This window comes from Dendropsophus ebraccatus, unplaced genomic scaffold, assembly GCF_027789765.1.
Source record: "Dendropsophus ebraccatus isolate aDenEbr1 unplaced genomic scaffold, aDenEbr1.pat pat_scaffold_924_ctg1, whole genome shotgun sequence".
Taxonomy (NCBI): domain Eukaryota; kingdom Metazoa; phylum Chordata; class Amphibia; order Anura; family Hylidae; genus Dendropsophus; species Dendropsophus ebraccatus.
In genome coordinates, this window is record NW_027210524.1 from 53,829 (window position 1) to 66,377 (window position 12,549).

General features: G+C 48.6%; 11 non-coding genes across 11 annotated transcripts; all 11 read right to left on the reverse strand.

Moving 5' to 3' along the window:
* Positions 1–840: 840 nt before the first annotated feature.
* LOC138781106 (U2 spliceosomal RNA) lies at positions 841–1,031 on the reverse strand. The gene has a single exon (XR_011361418.1). It is a non-coding gene; the product is annotated as a U2 spliceosomal RNA (small nuclear RNA).
* A 970-nt stretch (positions 1,032–2,001) lies between these two features.
* Positions 2,002–2,192, reverse strand: LOC138781107 (U2 spliceosomal RNA). The gene has a single exon (XR_011361419.1). It is a non-coding gene; the product is annotated as a U2 spliceosomal RNA (small nuclear RNA).
* Positions 2,193–3,158: 966 nt separating this feature from the next.
* On the reverse strand, positions 3,159–3,349 carry LOC138781108 (U2 spliceosomal RNA). Its single transcript, XR_011361420.1, has one exon. It is a non-coding gene; the product is annotated as a U2 spliceosomal RNA (small nuclear RNA).
* A 966-nt stretch (positions 3,350–4,315) lies between these two features.
* Positions 4,316–4,506, reverse strand: LOC138781109 (U2 spliceosomal RNA). Its single transcript, XR_011361421.1, has one exon. It is a non-coding gene; the product is annotated as a U2 spliceosomal RNA (small nuclear RNA).
* Positions 4,507–5,429: 923 nt separating this feature from the next.
* LOC138781110 (U2 spliceosomal RNA) lies at positions 5,430–5,620 on the reverse strand. Its single transcript, XR_011361422.1, has one exon. It is a non-coding gene; the product is annotated as a U2 spliceosomal RNA (small nuclear RNA).
* Positions 5,621–6,590: 970 nt separating this feature from the next.
* On the reverse strand, positions 6,591–6,781 carry LOC138781112 (U2 spliceosomal RNA). The gene has a single exon (XR_011361423.1). It is a non-coding gene; the product is annotated as a U2 spliceosomal RNA (small nuclear RNA).
* A 966-nt stretch (positions 6,782–7,747) lies between these two features.
* LOC138781113 (U2 spliceosomal RNA) lies at positions 7,748–7,938 on the reverse strand. Its single transcript, XR_011361424.1, has one exon. It is a non-coding gene; the product is annotated as a U2 spliceosomal RNA (small nuclear RNA).
* Positions 7,939–8,896: 958 nt separating this feature from the next.
* LOC138781115 (U2 spliceosomal RNA) lies at positions 8,897–9,087 on the reverse strand. Its single transcript, XR_011361426.1, has one exon. It is a non-coding gene; the product is annotated as a U2 spliceosomal RNA (small nuclear RNA).
* A 966-nt stretch (positions 9,088–10,053) lies between these two features.
* On the reverse strand, positions 10,054–10,244 carry LOC138781116 (U2 spliceosomal RNA). Its single transcript, XR_011361428.1, has one exon. It is a non-coding gene; the product is annotated as a U2 spliceosomal RNA (small nuclear RNA).
* Positions 10,245–11,205: 961 nt separating this feature from the next.
* Positions 11,206–11,396, reverse strand: LOC138781117 (U2 spliceosomal RNA). Its single transcript, XR_011361429.1, has one exon. It is a non-coding gene; the product is annotated as a U2 spliceosomal RNA (small nuclear RNA).
* Positions 11,397–12,347: 951 nt separating this feature from the next.
* On the reverse strand, positions 12,348–12,537 carry LOC138781127 (U2 spliceosomal RNA). Its single transcript, XR_011361439.1, has one exon. It is a non-coding gene; the product is annotated as a U2 spliceosomal RNA (small nuclear RNA).
* Positions 12,538–12,549: the final 12 nt, after the last annotated feature.

Below are 12,549 nucleotides of genomic sequence, written 5' to 3' on the forward strand. Positions count from 1 at the left end.
ACACTGCATCTCCTATTGCCTAGCACTGCCTCTGTCTTCCTTTCTGCTCTCAAATCTGAATAGCTCCACCCCCCAATCACACTGCGTCTGCTTCCACCTGATGGATGGCAGACATACACGTCTCTGTCTCTGTCTCCGTCTCTGTCTGGCATACATGACATGCAGCTAGCTCTTTGGCTGGCTGTCTCTGTAGCTGGCTGGCTGTCTCTGTGGCTGGCTGCCTAGCTGGCTAGCTTATTATTAGTACCTACCTACCTACCTACCTACCTACCTATCTATCTATCTATCTATCTATCTATCTATCTATCTATCTATCTATCTATCTATCTATCTATCCTATCTATTCTATCTAATGTATCTAATCTATCTATCAAAGAACATGGAGGGTGAATTCTCCCAGCTGGAGCCGTAGGCAGGCAGCATCAGCAGGATACATCGGCCGGCCACCAGGAAATCAAATCCAAAGGAAACGGTTTAATAAACTGCACCTACCTTTCCACCTACCTGCTCGGTCGCTTGACCGGCTGCAACTGAGCTGCTTGTTGTGCTGGCAGCTGTGTATAGCAGCAAAGCCTTGATGACATCACGTCCCGCGATGACATCACCAGCACTGGCCCGGCAGCCAAGTTGTAAACAACTCTGCCAGTTGGTTGCCATGGCAACAGAGGCCAGCAAGTCTTGGACAAACAAACTTTTCGTAGCCACACTCGGGCTAATTTTTCGGGGTCGGTCCACCTGCGCACAACACACTCGAGGGATGTTTCTTGCAAAACAGTAGTTTCAGGTGCAGCCGGCTTGTTTCCTTCTTCATTCTTTTGCTCTGTTTTTTGCAAACTCATTAGGGGGTGCACTGAACCTGGAGGCACTGCAATACCAGGTCAATGCCTGGAGAGGACAGAGCAAGCTCTTTTTCCATCTCCCTGTTCTAAAAATCCATTTAATATATGGTCCCCAGATAGGGGACGTATCAGATATTAAACTGATAAGAACAGATACTACACTTGATCTTAGCCAAAAGGCCGAGAAGCGATGGCCACAACGGTTTCCCGAAAACTCCCCTTCTCGGACACCACGTCCTTCTTGTTAAGGCGAAGCCAGACATACATACCCTATTATGCGCTCCACCCTCTCAGATGGCGGACCGGACGTGCTTTCACACTGCATCTCCTATTGCCTAGCACTGCCTCTGTCTTCCTTTCTGCTCTCAAATCTGAATAGCTCCACCCCCCAATCACACTGCGTCTGCTTCCACCTGATGGATGGCAGACATACACGTCTCTGTCTCTGTCTCCGTCTCTGTCTGGCATACATGACATGCAGCTAGCTCTTTGGCTGGCTGTCTCTGTAGCTGGCTGGCTGTCTCTGTGGCTGGCTGCCTAGCTGGCTAGCTTATTATTAGTACCTACCTACCTACCTACCTACCTACCTATCTATCTATCTATCTATCTATCTATCTATCTATCTATCTATCTATCTATCTAATCTATCCTATCTATCCTATCTATTCTATCTAATGTATCTAATCTATCTATCAAAGAACATGGAGGGTGAATTCTCCCAGCTGGAGCCGTAGGCAGGCAGCATCAGCAGGATACATCGGCCGGCCACCAGGAAATCAAATCCAAAGGAAACGGTTTAATAAACTGCACCTACCTTTCCACCTACCTGCTCGGTCGCTTGACCGGCTGCAACTGAGCTGCTTGTTGTGCTGGCAGCTGTGTATAGCAGCAAAGCCTTGATGACATCACGTCCCGCGATGACATCACCAGCACTGGCCCGGCAGCCAAGTTGTAAACAACTCTGCCAGTTGGTTGCCATGGCAACAGAGGCCAGCAAGTCTTGGACAAACAAACTTTTCGTAGCCACACTCGGGCTAATTTTTCGGGGTCGGTCCACCTGCGCACAACACACTCGAGGGATGTTTCTTGCAAAACAGTAGTTTCAGGTGCAGCCGGCTTGTTTCCTTCTTCATTCTTTTGCTCTGTTTTTTGCAAACTCATTAGGGGGTGCACTGAACCTGGAGGCACTGCAATACCAGGTCAATGCCTGGAGAGGACAGAGCAAGCTCTTTTTCCATCTCCCTGTTCTAAAAATCCATTTAATATATGGTCCCCAGATAGGGGACGTATCAGATATTAAACTGATAAGAACAGATACTACACTTGATCTTAGCCAAAAGGCCGAGAAGCGATGGCCACAACGGTTTCCCGAAAACTCCCCTTCTCGGACACCACGTCCTTCTTGTTAAGGCGAAGCCAGACATACATACCCTATTATGCGCTCCACCCTCTCAGATGGCGGACCGGACGTGCTTTCACACTGCATCTCCTATTGCCTAGCACTGCCTCTGTCTTCCTTTCTGCTCTCAAATCTGAATAGCTCCACCCCCCAATCACACTGCGTCTGCTTCCACCTGATGGATGGCAGACATACACGTCTCTGTCTCTGTCTCCGTCTCTGTCTGGCATACATGACATGCAGCTAGCTCTTTGGCTGGCTGTCTCTGTAGCTGGCTGGCTGTCTCTGTGGCTGGCTGCCTAGCTGGCTAGCTTATTATTAGTACCTACCTACCTACCTACCTACCTATCTATCTATCTATCTATCTATCTATCTATCTATCTATCTATCTATCTATCTAATCTATCCTATCTATCCTATCTATTCTATCTAATGTATCTAATCTATCTATCAAAGAACATGGAGGGTGAATTCTCCCAGCTGGAGCCGTAGGCAGGCAGCATCAGCAGGATACATCGGCCGGCCACCAGGAAATCAAATCCAAAGGAAACGGTTTAATAAACTGCACCTACCTTTCCACCTACCTGCTCGGTCGCTTGACCGGCTGCAACTGAGCTGCTTGTTGTGCTGGCAGCTGTGTATAGCAGCAAAGCCTTGATGACATCACGTCCCGCGATGACATCACCAGCACTGGCCCGGCAGCCAAGTTGTAAACAACTCTGCCAGTTGGTTGCCATGGCAACAGAGGCCAGCAAGTCTTGGACAAACAAACTTTTCGTAGCCACACTCGGGCTAATTTTTCGGGGTCGGTCCACCTGCGCACAACACACTCGAGGGATGTTTCTTGCAAAACAGTAGTTTCAGGTGCAGCCGGCTTGTTTCCTTCTTCATTCTTTTGCTCTGTTTTTTGCAAACTCATTAGGGGGTGCACTGAACCTGGAGGCACTGCAATACCAGGTCAATGCCTGGAGAGGACAGAGCAAGCTCTTTTTCCATCTCCCTGTTCTAAAAATCCATTTAATATATGGTCCCCAGATAGGGGACGTATCAGATATTAAACTGATAAGAACAGATACTACACTTGATCTTAGCCAAAAGGCCGAGAAGCGATGGCCACAACGGTTTCCCGAAAACTCCCCTTCTCGGACACCACGTCCTTCTTGTTAAGGCGAAGCCAGACATACATACCCTATTATGCGCTCCACCCTCTCAGATGGCGGACCGGACGTGCTTTCACACTGCATCTCCTATTGCCTAGCACTGCCTCTGTCTTCCTTTCTGCTCTCAAATCTGAATAGCTCCACCCCCCAATCACACTGCGTCTGCTTCCACCTGATGGATGGCAGACATACACGTCTCTGTCTCTGTCTCCGTCTCTGTCTGGCATACATGACATGCAGCTAGCTCTTTGGCTGGCTGTCTCTGTAGCTGGCTGGCTGTCTCTGTGGCTGGCTGCCTAGCTGGCTAGCTTATTATTAGTACCTACCTACCTACCTACCTACCTACCTATCTATCTATCTATCTATCTATCTATCTATCTATCTATCTATCTATCTAATCTATCCTATCTATCCTATCTATTCTATCTAATGTATCTAATCTATCTATCAAAGAACATGGAGGGTGAATTCTCCCAGCTGGAGCCGTAGGCAGGCAGCATCAGCAGGATACATCGGCCGGCCACCAGGAAATCAAATCCAAAGGAAACGGTTTAATAAACTGCACCTACCTTTCCACCTACCTGCTCGGTCGCTTGACCGGCTGCAACTGAGCTGCTTGTTGTGCTGGCAGCTGTGTATAGCAGCAAAGCCTTGATGACATCACGTCCCGCGATGACATCACCAGCACTGGCCCGGCAGCCAAGTTGTAAACAACTCTGCCAGTTGGTTGCCATGGCAACAGAGGCCAGCAAGTCTTGGACAAACAAACTTTTCGTAGCCACACTCGGGCTAATTTTTCGGGGTCGGTCCACCTGCGCACAACACACTCGAGGGATGTTTCTTGCAAAACAGTAGTTTCAGGTGCAGCCGGCTTGTTTCCTTCTTCATTCTTTTGCTCTGTTTTTTGCAAACTCATTAGGGGGTGCACTGAACCTGGAGGCACTGCAATACCAGGTCAATGCCTGGAGAGGACAGAGCAAGCTCTTTTTCCATCTCCCTGTTCTAAAAATCCATTTAATATATGGTCCCCAGATAGGGGACGTATCAGATATTAAACTGATAAGAACAGATACTACACTTGATCTTAGCCAAAAGGCCGAGAAGCGATGGCCACAACGGTTTCCCGAAAACTCCCCTTCTCGGACACCACGTCCTTCTTGTTAAGGCGAAGCCAGACATACATACCCTATTATGCGCTCCACCCTCTCAGATGGCGGACCGGACGTGCTTTCACACTGCATCTCCTATTGCCTAGCACTGCCTCTGTCTTCCTTTCTGCTCTCAAATCTGAATAGCTCCACCCCCCAATCACACTGCGTCTGCTTCCACCTGATGGATGGCAGACATACACGTCTCTGTCTCTGTCTCCGTCTCTGTCTGGCATACATGACATGCAGCTAGCTCTTTGGCTGGCTGTCTCTGTAGCTGGCTGGCTGTCTCTGTGGCTGGCTGCCTAGCTGGCTAGCTTATTATTAGTACCTACCTACCTACCTACCTATATCTATCTATCTATCTATCTATCTATCTATCTATCTATCTATCTATGTATCTAATCTATCTATCAAAGAACATGGAGGGTGAATTCTCCCAGCTGGAGCCGTAGGCAGGCAGCATCAGCAGGATACATCGGCCGGCCACCAGGAAATCAAATCCAAAGGAAACGGTTTAATAAACTGCACCTACCTTTCCACCTACCTGCTCGGTCGCTTGACCGGCTGCAACTGAGCTGCTTGTTGTGCTGGCAGCTGTGTATAGCAGCAAAGCCTTGATGACATCACGTCCCGCGATGACATCACCAGCACTGGCCCGGCAGCCAAGTTGTAAACAACTCTGCCAGTTGGTTGCCATGGCAACAGAGGCCAGCAAGTCTTGGACAAACAAACTTTTCGTAGCCACACTCGGGCTAATTTTTCGGGGTCGGTCCACCTGCGCACAACACACTCGAGGGATGTTTCTTGCAAAACAGTAGTTTCAGGTGCAGCCGGCTTGTTTCCTTCTTCATTCTTTTGCTCTGTTTTTTGCAAACTCATTAGGGGGTGCACTGAACCTGGAGGCACTGCAATACCAGGTCAATGCCTGGAGAGGACAGAGCAAGCTCTTTTTCCATCTCCCTGTTCTAAAAATCCATTTAATATATGGTCCCCAGATAGGGGACGTATCAGATATTAAACTGATAAGAACAGATACTACACTTGATCTTAGCCAAAAGGCCGAGAAGCGATGGCCACAACGGTTTCCCGAAAACTCCCCTTCTCGGACACCACGTCCTTCTTGTTAAGGCGAAGCCAGACATACATACCCTATTATGCGCTCCACCCTCTCAGATGGCGGACCGGACGTGCTTTCACACTGCATCTCCTATTGCCTAGCACTGCCTCTGTCTTCCTTTCTGCTCTCAAATCTGAATAGCTCCACCCCCCAATCACACTGCGTCTGCTTCCACCTGATGGATGGCAGACATACACGTCTCTGTCTCTGTCTCCGTCTCTGTCTGGCATACATGACATGCAGCTAGCTCTTTGGCTGGCTGTCTCTGTAGCTGGCTGGCTGTCTCTGTGGCTGGCTGCCTAGCTGGCTAGCTTATTATTAGTACCTACCTACCTACCTACCTACCTACCTATCTATCTATCTATCTATCTATCTATCTATCTATCTATCTATCTATCTATCTAATCTATCCTATCTATCCTATCTATTCTATCTAATGTATCTAATCTATCTATCAAAGAACATGGAGGGTGAATTCTCCCAGCTGGAGCCGTAGGCAGGCAGCATCAGCAGGATACATCGGCCGGCCACCAGGAAATCAAATCCAAAGGAAACGGTTTAATAAACTGCACCTACCTTTCCACCTACCTGCTCGGTCGCTTGACCGGCTGCAACTGAGCTGCTTGTTGTGCTGGCAGCTGTGTATAGCAGCAAAGCCTTGATGACATCACGTCCCGCGATGACATCACCAGCACTGGCCCGGCAGCCAAGTTGTAAACAACTCTGCCAGTTGGTTGCCATGGCAACAGAGGCCAGCAAGTCTTGGACAAACAAACTTTTCGTAGCCACACTCGGGCTAATTTTTCGGGGTCGGTCCACCTGCGCACAACACACTCGAGGGATGTTTCTTGCAAAACAGTAGTTTCAGGTGCAGCCGGCTTGTTTCCTTCTTCATTCTTTTGCTCTGTTTTTTGCAAACTCATTAGGGGGTGCACTGAACCTGGAGGCACTGCAATACCAGGTCAATGCCTGGAGAGGACAGAGCAAGCTCTTTTTCCATCTCCCTGTTCTAAAAATCCATTTAATATATGGTCCCCAGATAGGGGACGTATCAGATATTAAACTGATAAGAACAGATACTACACTTGATCTTAGCCAAAAGGCCGAGAAGCGATGGCCACAACGGTTTCCCGAAAACTCCCCTTCTCGGACACCACGTCCTTCTTGTTAAGGCGAAGCCAGACATACATACCCTATTATGCGCTCCACCCTCTCAGATGGCGGACCGGACGTGCTTTCACACTGCATCTCCTATTGCCTAGCACTGCCTCTGTCTTCCTTTCTGCTCTCAAATCTGAATAGCTCCACCCCCCAATCACACTGCGTCTGCTTCCACCTGATGGATGGCAGACATACACGTCTCTGTCTCTGTCTCCGTCTCTGTCTGGCATACATGACATGCAGCTAGCTCTTTGGCTGGCTGTCTCTGTAGCTGGCTGGCTGTCTCTGTGGCTGGCTGCCTAGCTGGCTAGCTTATTATTAGTACCTACCTACCTACCTACCTACCTACCTATCTATCTATCTATCTATCTATCTATCTATCTATCTATCTATCTATCTAATCTATCCTATCTATCCTATCTATTCTATCTAATGTATCTAATCTATCTATCAAAGAACATGGAGGGTGAATTCTCCCAGCTGGAGCCGTAGGCAGGCAGCATCAGCAGGATACATCGGCCGGCCACCAGGAAATCAAATCCAAAGGAAACGGTTTAATAAACTGCACCTACCTTTCCACCTACCTGCTCGGTCGCTTGACCGGCTGCAACTGAGCTGCTTGTTGTGCTGGCAGCTGTGTATAGCAGCAAAGCCTTGATGACATCACGTCCCGCGATGACATCACCAGCACTGGCCCGGCAGCCAAGTTGTAAACAACTCTGCCAGTTGGTTGCCATGGCAACAGAGGCCAGCAAGTCTTGGACAAACAAACTTTTCGTAGCCACACTCGGGCTAATTTTTCGGGGTCGGTCCACCTGCGCACAACACACTCGAGGGATGTTTCTTGCAAAACAGTAGTTTCAGGTGCAGCCGGCTTGTTTCCTTCTTCATTCTTTTGCTCTGTTTTTTGCAAACTCATTAGGGGGTGCACTGAACCTGGAGGCACTGCAATACCAGGTCAATGCCTGGAGAGGACAGAGCAAGCTCTTTTTCCATCTCCCTGTTCTAAAAATCCATTTAATATATGGTCCCCAGATAGGGGACGTATCAGATATTAAACTGATAAGAACAGATACTACACTTGATCTTAGCCAAAAGGCCGAGAAGCGATGGCCACAACGGTTTCCCGAAAACTCCCCTTCTCGGACACCACGTCCTTCTTGTTAAGGCGAAGCCAGACATACATACCCTATTATGCGCTCCACCCTCTCAGATGGCGGACCGGACGTGCTTTCACACTGCATCTCCTATTGCCTAGCACTGCCTCTGTCTTCCTTTCTGCTCTCAAATCTGAATAGCTCCACCCCCCAATCACACTGCGTCTGCTTCCACCTGATGGATGGCAGACATACACGTCTCTGTCTCTGTCTCCGTCTCTGTCTGGCATACATGACATGCAGCTAGCTCTTTGGCTGGCTGTCTCTGTAGCTGGCTGGCTGTCTCTGTGGCTGGCTGCCTAGCTGGCTAGCTTATTATTAGTACCTACCTACCTACCTACCTACCTATCTATCTATCTATCTATCTATCTATCTATCTATCTATCTATCTAATCTATCCTATCTATCCTATCTATTCTATCTAATGTATCTAATCTATCTATCAAAGAACATGGAGGGTGAATTCTCCCAGCTGGAGCCGTAGGCAGGCAGCATCAGCAGGATACATCGGCCGGCCACCAGGAAATCAAATCCAAAGGAAACGGTTTAATAAACTGCACCTACCTTTCCACCTACCTGCTCGGTCGCTTGACCGGCTGCAACTGAGCTGCTTGTTGTGCTGGCAGCTGTGTATAGCAGCAAAGCCTTGATGACATCACGTCCCGCGATGACATCACCAGCACTGGCCCGGCAGCCAAGTTGTAAACAACTCTGCCAGTTGGTTGCCATGGCAACAGAGGCCAGCAAGTCTTGGACAAACAAACTTTTCGTAGCCACACTCGGGCTAATTTTTCGGGGTCGGTCCACCTGCGCACAACACACTCGAGGGATGTTTCTTGCAAAACAGTAGTTTCAGGTGCAGCCGGCTTGTTTCCTTCTTCATTCTTTTGCTCTGTTTTTTGCAAACTCATTAGGGGGTGCACTGAACCTGGAGGCACTGCAATACCAGGTCAATGCCTGGAGAGGACAGAGCAAGCTCTTTTTCCATCTCCCTGTTCTAAAAATCCATTTAATATATGGTCCCCAGATAGGGGACGTATCAGATATTAAACTGATAAGAACAGATACTACACTTGATCTTAGCCAAAAGGCCGAGAAGCGATGGCCACAACGGTTTCCCGAAAACTCCCCTTCTCGGACACCACGTCCTTCTTGTTAAGGCGAAGCCAGACATACATACCCTATTATGCGCTCCACCCTCTCAGATGGCGGACCGGACGTGCTTTCACACTGCATCTCCTATTGCCTAGCACTGCCTCTGTCTTCCTTTCTGCTCTCAAATCTGAATAGCTCCACCCCCCAATCACACTGCGTCTGCTTCCACCTGATGGATGGCAGACATACACGTCTCTGTCTCTGTCTCCGTCTCTGTCTGGCATACATGACATGCAGCTAGCTCTTTGGCTGGCTGTCTCTGTAGCTGGCTGGCTGTCTCTGTGGCTGGCTGCCTAGCTGGCTAGCTTATTATTAGTACCTACCTACCTACCTACCTACCTATCTATCTATCTATCTATCTATCTATCTATCTATCTATCTATCTATCTATCTAATCTATCCTATCTATCCTATCTATTCTATCTAATGTATCTAATCTATCTATCAAAGAACATGGAGGGTGAATTCTCCCAGCTGGAGCCGTAGGCAGGCAGCATCAGCAGGATACATCGGCCGGCCACCAGGAAATCAAATCCAAAGGAAACGGTTTAATAAACTGCACCTACCTTTCCACCTACCTGCTCGGTCGCTTGACCGGCTGCAACTGAGCTGCTTGTTGTGCTGGCAGCTGTGTATAGCAGCAAAGCCTTGATGACATCACGTCCCGCGATGACATCACCAGCACTGGCCCGGCAGCCAAGTTGTAAACAACTCTGCCAGTTGGTTGCCATGGCAACAGAGGCCAGCAAGTCTTGGACAAACAAACTTTTCGTAGCCACACTCGGGCTAATTTTTCGGGGTCGGTCCACCTGCGCACAACACACTCGAGGGATGTTTCTTGCAAAACAGTAGTTTCAGGTGCAGCCGGCTTGTTTCCTTCTTCATTCTTTTGCTCTGTTTTTTGCAAACTCATTAGGGGGTGCACTGAACCTGGAGGCACTGCAATACCAGGTCAATGCCTGGAGAGGACAGAGCAAGCTCTTTTTCCATCTCCCTGTTCTAAAAATCCATTTAATATATGGTCCCCAGATAGGGGACGTATCAGATATTAAACTGATAAGAACAGATACTACACTTGATCTTAGCCAAAAGGCCGAGAAGCGATGGCCACAACGGTTTCCCGAAAACTCCCCTTCTCGGACACCACGTCCTTCTTGTTAAGGCGAAGCCAGACATACATACCCTATTATGCGCTCCACCCTCTCAGATGGCGGACCGGACGTGCTTTCACACTGCATCTCCTATTGCCTAGCACTGCCTCTGTCTTCCTTTCTGCTCTCAAATCTGAATAGCTCCACCCCCCAATCACACTGCGTCTGCTTCCACCTGATGGATGGCAGACATACACGTCTCTGTCTCTGTCTCCGTCTCTGTCTGGCATACATGACATGCAGCTAGCTCTTTGGCTGGCTGTCTCTGTAGCTGGCTGGCTGTCTCTGTGGCTGGCTGCCTAGCTGGCTAGCTTATTATTAGTACCTACCTACCTACCTACCTACCTACCTATCTATCTATCTATCTATCTATCTATCTATCTATCTATCTATCTAATCTATCCTATCTATCCTATCTATTCTATCTAATGTATCTAATCTATCTATCAAAGAACATGGAGGGTGAATTCTCCCAGCTGGAGCCGTAGGCAGGCAGCATCAGCAGGATACATCGGCCGGCCACCAGGAAATCAAATCCAAAGGAAACGGTTTAATAAACTGCACCTACCTTTCCACCTACCTGCTCGGTCGCTTGACCGGCTGCAACTGAGCTGCTTGTTGTGCTGGCAGCTGTGTATAGCAGCAAAGCCTTGATGACATCACGTCCCGCGATGACATCACCAGCACTGGCCCGGCAGCCAAGTTGTAAACAACTCTGCCAGTTGGTTGCCATGGCAACAGAGGCCAGCAAGTCTTGGACAAACAAACTTTTCGTAGCCACACTCGGGCTAATTTTTCGGGGTCGGTCCACCTGCGCACAACACACTCGAGGGATGTTTCTTGCAAAACAGTAGTTTCAGGTGCAGCCGGCTTGTTTCCTTCTTCATTCTTTTGCTCTGTTTTTGCAAACTCATTAGGGGGTGCACTGAACCTGGAGGCACTGCAATACCAGGTCAATGCCTGGAGAGGACAGAGCAAGCTCTTTTTCCATCTCCCTGTTCTAAAAATCCATTTAATATATGGTCCCCAGATAGGGGACGTATCAGATATTAAACTGATAAGAACAGATACTACACTTGATCTTAGCCAAAAGGCCGAGAAGCGATGGCCACAACGGTTTCCCGAAAACTCCCTTCTCGGACACCACGTCCTTCTTGTTAAGGCGAAGCCAGACATACATACCCTATTATGCGCTCCACCCTCTCAGATGGCGGACCGGACGTGCTTTCACACTGCATCTCCTATTGCCTAGCACTGCCTCTGTCTTCCTTTCTGCTCTCAAATCTGAATAGCTCCACCCCCCAATCACACTGCGTCTGCTTCCACCTGATGGATGGCAGACATACACGTCTCTGTCTCTGTCTCCGTCTCTGTCTGGCATACATGACATGCAGCTAGCTCTTTGGCTGGCTGTCTCTGTAGCTGGCTGGCTGTCTCTGTGGCTGGCTGCCTAGCTGGCTAGCTTATTATTAGTACCTACCTACCTACCTACCTACCTATCTATCTATCTATCTATCTATCTATCTATCTATCTATCTATCTATCTATCTATCTATCTATCCTATCTATTCTATCTAATGTATCTAATCTATCTATCAAAGAACATGGAGGGTGAATTCTCCCAGCTGGAGCCGTAGGCAGGCAGCATCAGCAGGATACATCGGCCCACCAGGAAATCAAATCCAAAGGAAACGGTTTAATAAACTGCACCTACCTTTCCACCTACCTGCTCGGTCGCTTGACCGGCTGCAACTGAGCTGCTTGTTGTGCTGGCAGCTGTGTATAGCAGCAAAGCCTTGATGACATCACGTCCGCGATGACATCACAGCACTGGCCCGGCAGCCAAGTTGTAAACAACTCTGCCAGTTGGTGCCATGGCAACAGAGGCCAGCAAGTCTTGGACAAACAAACTTTTCGTAGCCACACTCGGGCTAATTTTTCGGGGTCGGTCCACCTGCGCACAACACACTCGAGGGATGTTTCTTGCAAAACAGTAGTTTCAGGTGCAGCCGGCTTGTTTCCTTCTTCATTCTTTTGCTCTGTTTTTGCAAACTCATTAGGGGTGCACTGAACCTGGAGGCACTGCAATACCAGGTCAATGCCTGGAGAGGACGAGCAGCTCTTTTTCCATCTCCTGTTTCTAAAAATCCATTTAATATATGGTCCCCAGAGATAGGGGACGTATCAGATATTAAAACTGATAAGAACAAATACTACCTTGATCTTAGCCAAATGCCGAGAAGCGATGGCCACAACGGA